General features: G+C 35.8%; 1 non-coding gene across 1 annotated transcript; it reads left to right on the top strand.

Moving 5' to 3' along the window:
• The first annotated feature begins 10,205 nt into the window (after window positions 1-10,205).
• LOC122490649 lies at window positions 10,206-10,314 on the top strand. The gene has a single exon (XR_006299193.1). It is a non-coding gene; the product is annotated as a U6 spliceosomal RNA (small nuclear RNA).
• The last annotated feature ends 5,267 nt before the right edge of the window (window positions 10,315-15,581 follow it).

Below are 15,581 nucleotides of genomic sequence, written 5' to 3'. Positions count from 1 at the left end.
CTGATGATTCTGCCACTCTGGACAGAGCTGATTGATCCTAGGGTAGATACTTTTCCCAAGCGAATTAACCAAGACTCTCCTCTGGGAATTTGATCTTTGTTGGGGAGACAAACTTTCCATGTTGTTAAAGTGGAATCAGTTGTGACCTAGAGAGAAGACCTTTTGAATCATTGTTGCTAACCTGCCCAGCTTTACTCTTGATTCCTTTGCTTCCTAGGTTCCTTCCTAGGATTGAGTACTCCCTAGGATTCTGTGAGATAAATAGATAAAAAAGAAGTAACACCTACTTCATAGGGGTGTATTGTGTGCTTACAACAGTGCCTGAAACTCAATAAGCATTCAGTAAGTCTTAGCTGTTATTATTATTAAATTATTTTGTTTTTTTAATGTTTTATTATTTATTTTTGAGAGAGACAGAGACAGAGAGAGAGAGGGAGACCCAGAATCAGAAGCAGACTCCAGGCTCTGAGATGTCAGCACAGAGACTGATGTGGGGCTCGAACCCATGAACTGTGAGATCATGACCTGAGCTGAAGTCTGACGCTCAACTGACTGAGCCACCCAGGTGCCCCAAATTACTTTGTTTTTTTAAATTACTTAGAATAAAGCTAGCATATATAGAGAGTATTTAAGTGAATTTTTTCCAGCTTTATTGAAATATAATTGACATAAAATGTGTACGTTTAAACTGTGTTACACAATGATTTGACACACTTATATGTTGCAAAATGATTACCAGAGTAGCTGGCTAACACCTGCATCACATCACATAATTACCATTTATTTTTTATACTGAGAATATTTAAGGTCTACTCTCTTAGCTACTTTCAGACATGTAAGAAAATACTAACTATAATCACTATGCTTAACATTAGATTACCCAGAAGTTATTCATCTTGTAGCTAGAAGTTTGTGCTCTTTTAACTAACATTTTCCCTTTTCTCTCACTGGCTTCCCTGCTCTCCCCACCCCCAGCCCATGGTAACCACCATTCTAGTCTCCTTTTATATTTATAGGAGTCCAACTTGTTTTAGATCCCACATACACGTGAGATGATACAGAATTTGTCTTTCTTTGTCTAACTTATTTCCTTTAGGAGAATGCCTTCAAGTTACATCTATGTTGTTACAAACATTGTTTCAAATAGCAGATGCCCTTTTCTCATGGCTGAATAATATTTCATTGAGTGTATATTGATATACATGTATACCAATATTATATATTCTTTATTCATCTATTCATCAAAATTACATATTCTTTATTCATCTATTGAAAGACACTTAGATTGTTTCCATATCTTGGCTATTGTGAATAAAGCTTCACTGAACATGGGAGTGAAGGTAAAATAGATCAGATGATCTATTTTTAATTTCCTGAGGAAACTTCACATTGTTTTCTATAGTGGTTGCACCAATTTACATTCCCACCAACTGTGCAAAAGGATTTCCTTTTCTCCACATCCTTGCCAACACTTGTTATCTCTTGCCTTTTTGATGATATTCATTCTAAGAGGTGTAAGGAGATATCTCTTCTTTTCCTAGTTCCTTGAGGTGTAAAGTTAAGTTGTTTAATTTGAGATCTTTCTTTTGTCTTAAGTTAGGCATATAACACTATAAATTTTTGTCATAGAACTGTTTTTGCTGCATTCCATAAATGTTGGTATATGTGTTTTCACTTTCATTTGTTTCAAGATAGTTTTTGACTTCTGTTTTTATTTCTTCTTTGACCTAGGAGCTTGTTATTTAATCACATTTTTGTGAATTTTCCAGTTTTTTCTTAATTGATTGCTAGTTTCATCCTATGATGGACAGATATTTGATATGATTCTTAAGTTTATTAAGGTTTGTTTTGTGGCCTCATGTATGATCTGTCATGGAGAATTTTCCATGTGCACTTTAGAAGAATGCGTGTTTTTCTGCTGTAGGATGAAATGTTCTGTAAATGTCTGTTAAGAACATCTGGTCTAATATGTAGTTTAAATCTAATGTTTCCTTCTTGATTTTCTGTCTGGATGATCTATCCATTGTTTAAAGTTGGATATTGAAGCCCTCTACTATTATTGTATTGCTGTTTATGTCTCCTTTCAGATCCATTAATATTTAGAAACTTCTATGTTGGGTACGTAAATGTTTACAAATGTTATATCCCCTGGATAGATTGACCCCTTTATTATAATATAATGACTCCCTTTTTTTCTTGTTACAGTTATTGTCTTTTATAAGTATAGCTTCTCTTGCTTTATTTTACCTTCTGTTTGCTTGCAATCTATTTTTCCATCCCTTCAGTTTCAGTCCAAGTGTATCCTTTTTTTAAAACATTTTTTTAAAGTTTATTTATTTTTGAAAGAGAGAGAGAGACAGAATGAGCAGAGAGCAAAGAGACAGAGTATCCCAAGCAGGCTCCACACTGTCAGTGCAGAGCCTGATGTGGGGCTCAAACTCACAAACCATGAGATCATGATCTGAGCTGAAATCAAGAGTCGGGCGTTTAACTGACTGAGCCACCCAGGAGCCCCAAATCCATGTCTTTATCCTTTAAGTCTTTATCCTTAAAGATGAAATGAGTATCTTATGGGCAACATATAGGTGTTTTTTAAATTAATTTAGCCGCTGTATATCTGTTGGAGAATTTAGTCTATTTACATTTAAAGTAATTATTAATAGTTATGGGCTTACTATTGCCATTTTGTTCATTGTTTTCCGATTGTTTTATAATTTCTTTGTTCCTTTCTCTTTTGTTCTCTTCTTTTTTGATTTGGTGATTTTTTTGTAGTGATATGCCTTCATTACTTTCTCTTTCTCTTTTATGTAACTACCATAGGGTTTTTCTCTGTGATTATCATGGGAATTACATAAAATATTTTATATCTATATCTATTTTAAGATGAAAAAAATTAACTTCAGATACTTATAAAAGCTCTACATACTCCCCCACATTTTGTATTTTTGATGTTACAGTTTACATCTTTTACATTGTGTATCTGTTCACAAATTATTGTAGTTATGGTTATTTTTGATACTTTTCTCTTTTCACCTGTATAAACTAGAGTTACAAGTCATTTACCCACCATCATTATAATATTAGAGTATTCTTTACTTAACTATATTTACCTTTATCATTGAGTTTTATACTTATGTGTTTTCCTGTTAACAATTACCATCTTTAAATTTTATTTGAAGCACTCACTTTAACATTCTTTGTAAGGCTGGTCTAGTAGATGAACTCCTCAGCTTTTACTTGTCTGGAAAATTCTTTATCTCTCCTTCCATTTTGAAGGAGAGTTTTGCCAGATAGAGTATTCTTGGTTGGCAGGGTTTTTTGTTTGTTTGTTTGTTTGTTTGTTTGTTTGTTTTTTCTTTCTTTCAGCAATTTGACTATATAATGCCACTGACTCCCTTTTGGCCTGCAAAATTTCTGCTAAAAAACTTACTGGTGGTCTTATGGGGGGCGGAGGAGGATTTCCTTTTATGTAACAAGTTGCTTTCCACTTGTTGCTTTTAAGATTCTCTTTTAGTCTTTTGACCATTTAATTACAATGTGTCTCATGAGTCTCTTTGGAATTTTTTTTTAAATTTAGTTTTCTGGACTTTCTGGGTCTGGATAGGTTTCTTTCTCCATGTTGAGAAAAGTTTTCAGCCATTATTTCTTTGAACTAGACTTCTGACCCTTTCTTTCTTTCTTCCCCTTCTGGGACCTTTATAATGGGTAAAGTGTTCCTCTTGATGGTGTTTCAAAAGTCCCTTAAGCTATCTTCCCTATTTATATTTTATTTTATTTTTATGTTTTCACTTCTCAGATTAATTGAGTTTCACTGCTTTGTTTTCAGGTTCACTGATTTTTTATTGTGTTTCATCTAGTCTGCTATTGAACCTGAATCCCTTTATTAAATTTTTCAGTTCAATTATTATATTCTTCAGGTCTTGATTTGTTTTCTACTTTTTTTTCAAACTTTTTAAAAATGTTTATGAGAGAGAGAGAGAGAGAGAGAGAGAGAGAGAGCAAGTGGAGGAAGGGCAGAGAGAGAGGGAGACACAGAATTTGAAGCAGGTTCCAGGCTCTGAGCCATCAGCACAGATCCCAATGTGGGGTTCAAATTCCTGAACCTTGAGATCATGACCTGAGGTAAAGTCAGATGCTTAACTGACTGAGCCACCCAGGCACCCGTTTGGTACTTTTTCATATTTTCTATCTCTTCTTTGAAATTTTCACTTTGTTCATGCATTGTTCTCCTGACCTCTGTGAGCATCTTTATGGTTGCTATTTTGAATCCTATTTTAAGTAAATCACTTCTCTCCATTTTATTGAGGTCTATTTCTGGAGTTTAATTTTGTTCTTTTGTTTGAAATATATTCCCCTATCTCTTTATTTTTCTTGGCTCTCTGTGTTGGTTTCTGTGCATTAGACAAAGTAGTCACCTCTCCCAGTCTTGACAGAGTGCTCTTGGGTAGGAACAATCTCATCAATCAGTCTGACCTGAGCTTTTCATTTTTCTCTTAAACTCCTGTGAATGCCCAAGTCATCTTCATTGTTCTAAGTGCCTCCCCGTATTAGAGGGTGTGCTCAGACCCATCACTGTCCTAAAGGGGAGGATCGCAGTTAGCACCTAGATGCCAGTTGATTGGAAGCTAGACCCTCAGACAGCAGCAGGAAAGTATACAGTTAAACCCCTTCCTGGAGAACCTGAGAAGTAGGCATTTTTGCTGCTCTCCCTGTGCTTTGCCCAATTGTAAAGCCATGGGAGGAGGGGAGTGCTTCTGTTTTTATTAAGAACTTTTTTTGTTTATTTGTTTGCTGTAGTCCTGTGGTACTAATGAATGCATACTGGCTGTCAGAACCCATGATCCAGGGGCCTGTGCTCTGGGCAGCAACTGGAAAATCTGGGGGTACCAGATGTGTGAACAAGCTCTTTCCAGGGAGATACTGACTACTGAAGTAGGCTAGAGGGAGAGGACAGAGATGTCCCCAGGCTTCCCTAGTCTCTGGGGATGATGTCATTCAGTCCCAAGATATGTTCTAAATTAGAAGCTTGATCCTTGGGCAGCAGCTTTCAAAGTATGCAAATAGACCTCTTTCAGGGAAAGACTGATATATGGGTGTTTCTGTTTGTTCTTTTTGATCTGAGCTGTGGGAGAATAGTCAGTTAAGAACTGCTTCTTTGTTTGCAACAGTCCTATGGGACTCCTGAATGCAACCCCCACTGGCTGTCAGGGCCAGGTGACCCAGGATCCCAACCCTCGGGTGGCAGCCGCTGAAGCTGGGGTACAGATATGCACAGAAGCTCCTTTCATAAAGATACTGCTAATATGGAGTGGGCTAGAGGGAGAAGGCAAAGGTGTCCACTGGCTTCCCTGGTCTCCAGGGAGGATGGCAGTTAGCCCCTAGATGTGTGCTAAATTAGAAACGTTATTCTTAGTAAGCAGCTTTTAATGTATGCAAATAGAAGCTTTTCAGGAAAAGACTGGGAAGACTGAGACATGGTATTTTTTGCTGCTCCTACACTGAAGTCTGGGGGATAGCCATGATGAGTCCTCTAGAGCCCATTAAGAACTGTTCCTATGTATCCTATAGGATACAAACCTAGTGGGTCTTGTGGATGCAAGCCTTATTGATTTGCAGAGATAGAAGTTTTGGTGTCCCTCATGTGCAAGCCTTATTGATTTGCAGAGATAGAAGTTTTGGTGTCCCTCATGTGCAAGTTTCTTGGGGAGAAACTTGGAGTTGGAAATTCCGTCCTGATTGTATGGTTGCTGTGCCAGGGGTGGGGTTAATAGTGTATCTCAGCCTTTCCTACCCATTTTGATGTGGATGTTCTTTGTTCATCTGATATATAGGAGTCACGCAGTTTCTGGATTTCTTTCAGAGGGAATTTCTTAATGTATGTACATTTGATATGTCTGTAGGGGGAGAAACTTCATGGGCCTCCCATGTTGCCGTCTTGGACTGGATCCACAAATTTAATGTTAGTTTTCATTAATGGTACTCAGTCTATACAGCTGGTTTTGAGTAATAAAATAATTAGTTAATGCATGTAATTTAGTTAGTATAGTGCCTAGCATGCTTAATAATTGTCTTAATAATTATTTACTATTATTTGTACTATATGAATGCTCCCATAAGTGACAAACTATATGTATTGTATTGTCTTTTTTCAACACACTTTGTTTCAAAATTTTCACCTTTGTGCATAGAGAGTAACTTCATTTTCTTAAAACTGCTGAATGATGTTAGTTTTTCGTTTATTTATGGGCATTTAAGAAGCTTTAACTTTTCAGAAAATTTAAGAAAAAACCCTTAAAATATGCTGTCTTGTACGTGCATGTGGCTGTCTTATAGCATAGAGATCTGGTATGACAGTTACTGGATCATAAAGCATATTTAACGTTAATAAATTGTAGAAATTGCTCATTAAAGTAATTGTTCATTAGCTATTATGGCTGTGTGTTTTTCTGTCATCTTACCAACATGTGAGGTTACCAAATTTTGAAATATTTGCCAATAAGACTTTATGAGCTCATTGCTTTAATGTGCATTTCCTTGATAACTACTGAGAAACACTTTTGTTTATTTAGTTTATTGGCTCTTTGTATTTCCTCTTTTGTAAACTGCCTGTTTTCTTTTTGTTTATTTGGTATCTGATTTCGAAAGTCTGGTTTCCTCTTGAAAATAATGGAGGATTTTTGAGAAGGCGGAGAATATTACTTTCTCTTTTAGACCAATAAATTTTGGGTGTACAAGAGTGACAATGAATTATTTTAGAACAATATTTCAAATTGGAATTCTAATGAGCTCTTAATTATAAATTAAAAACAGTATTACTAAAAGGCGTCAGCAGCATCAGACTCACTCAGAGGAACTTTTAGATATGTGCATTTTCAGGTCCTTCTCTGACCACTTTACCAGGAGCTCTAGGGGTGGAGCCCAACTAGTTGTGTTTTAGTTTAACAAGCTCCCAGGTGATCGAAAAGCAGTAAACTAGACCATTGAAAGATTCTTTTAATCACCATAAGATAATGACTGTTTGTCTTATATTACTTAGTGATGTTAACATTTAAAAATTTTATTGGTATACACAACAACTTGGATGAATCTCAAAGAAATTATATGGAGTGAAAAAAGTCATTCCCACACATACTGTATGTTTACATTTATATAACATTCTTGAAATTACAATATTATAGAAAGAGAGAACAGGTTAATTGTTGCTAGGAGTTAGGGAGTGTAGAGTGCGGTAAAGGGCCGGAAGATGGGGGTGATAATAAAAGGAAATAACCAGGAATTGTTGTACTGTTGGAACTGTTCTGTATCTTGACTGTGATAGTGGACACACAAACTTACACATGTGATAAAATTCATAGAACTGAACACACACACACACACACACACACATAAACACAAACACACATAAATGAGTGCAAGTAAAACTTGGGATATCTGAATAAGATCTGTGTATTGTATCAGTTTCAGTATTCTGGTTGTGATAGTATACTACAGATGTGTAAGATATTACCATTGGGGAAAAATTGGGTAAAGGATGGAAAGGATCTCTGTCTTTTTACAACTTACAACTAGAACAACTAATTCTACAATTATCTGAAAATTAAAAGTTCATTAAAAAACAACAGAAGTTTTATTAGGTTTAATTGTTACCATTCCTCCAAATATTGACAGGAAACTGGGAAAATGGCTTATTGTCATTTTCACTCTGAATTTGGCAAATTATTTCAATTCTATTAGTAATATGTTTAAAGAATTAAAAACAAACAATGAACAAACATGCTAGATTTAGAACATTTAATTTCCTATTGAAAAAAATTTTTTTAAATTTTAAACATGGTTTTTTAGAGAGACAGAAGAATATGAGCCGGGAGGGGCAGAGAGAGGAGACACAGAATCTGAAGCAGGTTCCAGGCTGTAAGCTATCAGCACAGAGCCCTACATGGGGCTCGAACTCATGAGCCATGAGATCATGACCTGAGTCAAAGTCAGACACTTAACATCTGACTGAGCCACCCAGGTGCCCCAAAAACATAGCTTTAATTCTTCTGTAAACAATGTATCTCTAATCTTTAAATCTTATATTAATTATTCCTACATAAAATAATATAAATGTATAAAACACAGAAATGCTTAAAGAGGAAAAAATAGCATATATTTTGTTTTTTAACCTTTAGCATTTAGGTTTAGGTGCTTTTCTATTTGAGTGACAATCCTCCTTGGAGAAATAAAAACATAACCGAAACACAGTTGAGTGCAATTTCTACAAAACAGACATAAGAGCCATGGGAACTCTTAACTACAGATGGGATGCAGTTTTCAAATAATTACAAAATGAGGTTGCTCAATAATCCCAAACTCCTAAACACTCACACCACTAATTACAGATTCCAAGAGGAAGAGTGTTCATGGATCTTTTGGTAAGTCATTGCAATTTTCATGTTGACACAATTTCCCATACAATCAACCTAAAATACTCCAGGTTACCAATTTCGTTTCTTTTTCTCCCCAGAACTCACCTGGGAGCTCTTATGTTGTACCTATTGGAATCCATTTATTTTGTCCCCTTCCTAGAACTTTGATCTGGGTACTATTGATTTTGATTCATTGGCTGGCAGTTTTAGACACTGATTGAACATTTATTTCAGGCTTGGATGACACACGTTAACACAAACTCTTCACCCATGAACCATTAAAACAGTCAGTAAAAGTTGAAAGATAAAAGAAAGATGGCGCTATGTTCTATTTGTAGTCTTCATTTCCTCTATTTGGCTAGCTTGTTCCTGGGTTGGTCAGGGTAGGATTCACTCCATTCAATGTCCTCTTTCACCTGGGACTTAAGAGCTGACACAAAAATTTACCAAGACTGTTAATAGAATTTATTATATTTAGAATTCTTAAACTACAGTTATTAATTTCAAAAGTTGCTTAGTAATTTTCACAAATTAAACTCATTATATATATATATATATATATATATATATATATATATCCAACATGTGATTTATTGTTGTTTATTTCCATTCAGTTTTTCATGTTCCCTAGTGTCCTAGAGGAGTGCGTTGCTGTGTTAGCAATGTATACTTGGTGAATGTAGCATAGAAACTGGAAGAAATATGATTTAGTATCTTTGCTTTGGGATGAATTTTCTCAGTTGGATTCTGTTCTCAGAAAACTTTTGGAAGCACATTTAGTGGTGTGTAGTTTGAGGGAAACTGCACTGCACTAACTACTCAAAAAATAAGAATATCTTTATATCCTTGAAATTTGAGACCAACTTTTATTTGTAAGTCTATGTGTTTTTCCCTGTATTTTGGGCATCTCTTCATTCTCCAGAAACAGGAAAGTTCCTAACATGGGCTTTGACCTCTTTTCAAAACCATAGGGAGAGAAGCAGTCTTTTATAGTTCCTGTATACTGAGTCATACCATACCAAGTTCTGGTGCCAAAAATCTGTACTAGACTCACTTTCATTAACCAGTCTTTCCAAACAGATCATTGAAGGGCTCTTGGAATTATGATTTATGGTGTTTCATGCAGTGATACAAAAAATGCTGGACTGAGTTCAGAAACAAGGGTCAAATGATGACAATGAGAGCAAACAATTTCAGATTGTTTTAGTTGTAGCTGACTACCAGGAAGCTGGGAGAGAATGTGTATCTGGGAGAACTAAGCAGTCATATGGTCATAACTAAGCCAGCCTTCTATGTATATATGTATGTTTGTATGTATCTATGTATGTTATGTTATGTATGTATGTATGTATGTATGTATGTTATGTATTCATTCACTCATTCTATGCATGTTATGTATTCATTCATTCATTCATGTGGAAGGACAACACTTGATTACTTGGAGAAAAGGCTAACATATTTCCATCTTCCTCCTAAAATGTTTAGTTATAAACACTGGGAAAGAGCTCCTTTTGGCCATTGATTTCCAAGGAGTGGTAAGACTCAATTTTGTGAGCTGATTAAAAGCACTAAATATTTGTGGTCAAGGATAGAGTGACCCTATGATGCTTCAGTACTGATGTTAGACTGCTCTATGCTTTTGCTGTCATATAGTGCAATACAGTTTTCATTCTCTTGTTTCCAAAATAATACAGTATTTCTGTATATCACTGCGCTGCCTTATTTCTTATCATTATTTGTCACTGTTTGGATCCTTCCTCATTTTTAGCTAATGTAGTCTTTAAGATTCATTAACAAGTGCTCACTTCAGCAGTACATATACCAAAATTGGAATAATTTAGAGAAGATTAGCATGGCCACCCTGTGCAAGAATGACATGCAAATTCTTGAAGTGTTCCATATTTTAAAAAAATCCTTGGGGGCACTTGGATGGATCATTGGGTTAAGCACCTGACTTCCACTCAGGTCATGATCTCACAGTTAGTGAGTTTGAGCCCCGCATTGGGCTCTGTGCTGACAGCTCAGAGCCTGCAGCCTGCTTCAGATTCTGCGTCTCCTTCTCTCTCTGCCCAACTCCCACTTATGTGCTCTCTCTCTCTCTTTCTCTCTCTCTCTCTCTCAAAAATGAACAAATGAACAAAGTTAAAAACAAACAAACAAACAAACAAACAAAAACCTTGGGGCACCTGGGTGGCTCAGTCTGTTGAACATCTGACTCTTGATTTTGGCTCAGGTCATGATCTCACAGTTCACGAGAACGAGCCCTGCATCAGGCTGTATGCTGACAGTGCAGAACCTGCTTGAGTTTCTCTCTCTCCCTCTCTCTCTGCCCCTCCTCCACTCATGCATGTGCTCTCTCTCTCTCTCTTTCTCAAGATAAACAAACATTTTTAAAAATTTTTTTTAACAAAAGTAAAGTAACATGTTGAAAGAGAAAAAGATAATGGTTCAACTCTTATTTGCCTAACAAAAGGGCCTTAGATCTTCTAGATGATCAAAAAATCTTAAATATTTTTAAAAACTCTTACATTACTGGTCTTTAAGTTGAAAAGGAAAAAAATATGTATCCATACTTTTATGAAATAAAGAGAAAATAGCCATTATATGCCCTGTTTCTTCTGTCCAGTTTCTGACAGCATGATTCACATTCTTCAGTTAGCACCTCTCTCCCATTCTACTTGAGGCAGATTTTTCACAGGCTTTTCTCTTATCTAAGCCTGTCTAAGAACCTTACCTTTATTTCTGTTATTTTATCTAATTTGGGACATAAGAAGGGTCAGAAACAAACAAAAAGAGCTGCCAAAGACATAATAGAAACTTTTGTCCTTTTCCTGATTTGGAACAGTCCTACCCACTAAAAGTAATATAAATTAAAATGCAATGAGTCATCCTTTTCCATCATTTGCATGAGTACCACACCTGTTGTCCACCTTTGCAAGAAAGGTCACTTGCTGAAAATGATGATTCATGCCTCCCACCCCTCTTCAAGGACTTTCTAGCTGTCTATGCTCATCAATAGCATCCATAAAATTAATTCCACCTGGCACTAGCTCTAGAAATCACTAGACCTCTGCCTCTGACCAAGGATCTTCTTATCTGACTTAAACTCTCCTAGTAACTTAGGCATGTGATGCTGACCCAAAGTACCCTGGAAGGAGCCTTGGAATTCCATATGTGTAAAGCAAGCCACATTTGATTTGTTAGCAATAGAATAGGCAACCATCATGCAGCATCTATCATTCTCTGTCAAAATAAAGTGAATTTCTTCTATTATTGTTTTTTTTTTATTTTTTTTTTCAACGCTTATTTATTTTTGGGACAGAGAGAGACAGAGCATGAATGGGGGAGGGGCAGAGAGAGAGGGAGACACAGAATCGGAAACAGGCTCCAGGCTCCAGGCTCCAGGCTCCGAGCCATCAGCCCAGACCCTGACGCGGGGCTCGAACTCACGGACTGTGAGATCGTGACCTGGCTGAAGTCGGACGCTTAACCAACTGCGCCACCCAGGCACCCCTATTATTGTTTAATAGTAGTTAATAGTGTCATGAAATTTAGATTTTTTTAAAAAAATTTTTTTTCAACGTTTATTTATTTTTGGGACAGAGAGAGACAGAGCATGAACGGGGGAGGGGCAGAGAGAGAGGGAGACACAGAATCGGAAACAGGCTCCAGGCTCTGAGCCATCAGCCCAGAGCCCGACGCGGGGCTCGAACTCACGGACCGCGAGATCGTTACCTGGCTGAAGTCGGACGCCCAACCGACTGCGCCACCCAGGCGCCCCGAAATTTAGATTTTTAATTTGTTTCTTTGAAAACCATTAAAAATGTGGAGAAATAACAATAGTTATCATGCATTACATGGCTGGCCACTACTGTGTTAGGTGCTTTAATTAGTGGTCTTCTTTGACCTCACCCAAAGAGATAAATGCTACAGTCTCCTTTTTTTATTTTTTCTTCCAGAGGTAAACCTGATGTTTAGAGATTAAATAATTTATCATCATGCAGTTACTAAGAACTGGAGGAGTAACTTGAATCAAAGACTTTTATTCTCCAAAGTCTGTGTTCCTTCCCACTTTGCTCAAGAAACAATTATACTAATTCTAAATCTGCTTAACAGAATTTGTGATAATTTAATCAGGCCAGCCATGCACCTTTGTACTCTGAGGATAAATCTGTTAATTCAACAAATATTTACAGTGAGAGTTATGTACCAATTGATTAATTTTTTTATAAGTTCTTCAAATATTTGTCAATTTTATTAATTTGGAACCTGTTTTGGAAGATAATACTCATTTCCCAAGTGGAAATCAAAGACAGTGATTTCATCTATTGCCAATTGTAGAACATTGAGCCCATTAGAAATGTTTAATATACTGTTTCTTCTTTGAGTCCTGAGTTTGAATATGAAGTATATTTCTCTTTGAAGAAGACTTTTAAAATATTGTAATTCCAAATTGTCACCAAAAGATAAAGTCTACTATTGAAATATTTTGAAACTTAACTAAACACTTAGATTTTATAATAGTTTCAAAACAAAATAAATGGATGTCTGGCTTGAAAATCCTCTAAGCAGACAAAACCATTTAAACCATGTAAGCAAAACTAAAACCATGTAAGCAAAACATGTAAACAAAACTAGTTAAAGTCATGAACATAAGCAAAATTTAATTTACTTTTATAAATATATTGCTCTGATAATCATAAAAGAAACTTAGGCCATATTTCTAAGATGCTGTAAGATAATCACTTTTAACCAATCCTCTGCTGTCTAGAAACCCATGTTGTAATAACTGATCCTAATTTTCACTCTGTAAGCCATCCTGCAATGTCAGACCTCTGAGCTTTAATACACATTGGTTTGAAGACTCCTGGTTTTTATTTTTATTTTATTTTTTAATTTAATTTTTTATTTTTTTTAATTTACATCCAAATTAGTTAGCATATAGTGCAACAATGATTTCACGAGTAGATTCCTTAATTTCCCTTACCCATTTAGCCTATCCCCCCTCCCACAAGCCCTCCAGCAACCCTCAGTTTGTTCTCCATATTTATGAGTCTCTTCTGTTTTGTCCGCCTCCCTGTTTTTATATTATTTTTGTTTCCCTTCCCTTATGTTTATCTGTTTTGTCTCTTAAAGTCCTCATATGAGTGAAGTCATATGATTTTTGTCTTTCTCTGACTGACTAATTTCACTTAGCATAATACCCTCTAGTTCCATCCACGTAGTTGCAAATGGCAAGATTTCATTCTTTTTGATTGCCAAGTAAGACTCCATTTTATATATATACCACATCTTCTTTATCCATTCATCCATCGATGGACATTTGGGCTTTTTCCATACTTTGGCTATTGTTGATAGTGCTGCTATAAACATGGGGGTGCATGTGTCCCTTCAAAACAGCACACCTGTATCCCATGGATAAATGCCTAGTAGTCATGAAGACTCCTGGTTTTTAAAATGTTATGTGCACAATAAACTCTTACTAAATATTATTTTACTGATCTGTTTTTAATTTTTACTATTTTTTGATTTTGACAGTTTCTGGTGTCAAAAGTGGGATCAAAAAGATGACCCCTTCAGTGACTCTGAGGCTGATGAACAACAATGTGTGGGTACCCATGGAGTTCAATGCACTCACTATTTTATTGCAAATTGCAGAGTGAGAAGGTAAGTTTCTGGGATGTATGTTTTTATATGAAGAACATTCATGGAATGTAGGGTGTATTTTAGTTAAAGAAAAAAGGGAGCAATTCTGTCCTAAAATAAAATGACTGGTTGTTCCAAATAAGAAAGAGAAAAATAATAAGATAAAACCTACACGGATATAGGAAATTGCAGAGGTTTTGAGTAAAAGAAATTTTATGTTGTATGGTCAAATGTGGCTAAAATTAAATAGATTAATTTACAAGGGCTTTTTAAATGTAATTAATAATGTACTGATACAAAATGAGTTTAATTTCTATCTCTAAAAGTCACAGAATTTCTTAGATTATTGTTCTGCTTTTAATAAAAGATAATAAAAGATTTTTATTTACCTATAATGTGATATTCCCAAGAAACAAAGATTCTACATCTCATCCAAAAATACCCTGTTCTTCACATTGTCTTTATTAGGTCTTTGAAAACTTAGAAAAATTAATCATTTCTAGTATTTAAAAAGCTAAGTTTTTGTTTTTGTTTTTTAAATGTTTATTTATTCTGAGAGAAATAGAGATAGAGTGTGTGTGAGCATGGAGGAGCAGAGAGTTAGAGGGAGAGAGAAAGAATCCCAAGCAAGTTCTGTGAGCCCCAACACAGGGCTCAGTCTCATAAACTGTGAGGTGATGACCTGTGCCAAAATCAAGAGTCGGATGCTTAACAGATGAGCCACCTAGGTGCCCCTAATTTTTTTTTTAATGCCTACGAAACTTCCTGGATTTGCCTTCGATATCTTTTTTCAATTTGGTTTCATGGATAATTAAATTTTATTTCACAGTGATTTGTCATACTTTTTGATAAGTATTTTACCTATTTTGAGTTTTTTTTTGAGTACAGTTGACACACAGTGTTGTATTAGCTTCATGTGTACAACATAGTGAATCCACAAGTGTATCTATTATGCTATGCTCACCACAAGTGTAGCTGCCATCTGCCACCATACAATACTATTACAGTATCATTGACTATATTCCTTATGGTTTGCCTTTTAATCCCATGTCTTATTCCACAACTAGAAGCCCATATCTCCCACCCCCCTTCACCCATTTTGCCCATGCCCCCACCCCTCCTCCCCTCTGACAACTATTCTCATACACTGTTGGTGGGAATATAGACTGATATAGCCACAGTGGAAAGCAATGTGGAGGGCCCCCAAAAAATTGAAAACAGAACTACCATATGATCCAATAATCTCATCACTGGGTATTTACTCAAAGAGAGAGAAAACCTAAATTGAAAAGATATATGCACCCTTATGTTTATTACAGCATTGTTTACAATAGCCAAGATATGGAAGCAACCTAAGTATCCACCAATAGATAAATGGAAAGGAAGATGTGATATATATGTATATACACACACACACACGCATATATATATATATGTATATATATATATATATATATATATATGAATATTGTGCAACCATGAAAAAGGATGAGTTTATGCCATTTGTGACAACATGGACAAATCTAG

This window comes from Prionailurus bengalensis, chromosome B2 (genome assembly GCF_016509475.1).
Source record: "Prionailurus bengalensis isolate Pbe53 chromosome B2, Fcat_Pben_1.1_paternal_pri, whole genome shotgun sequence".
In the NCBI taxonomy this organism is placed as follows: domain Eukaryota; kingdom Metazoa; phylum Chordata; class Mammalia; order Carnivora; family Felidae; genus Prionailurus; species Prionailurus bengalensis.
This window is presented reverse-complemented; position numbering and strand designations above follow the sequence as displayed.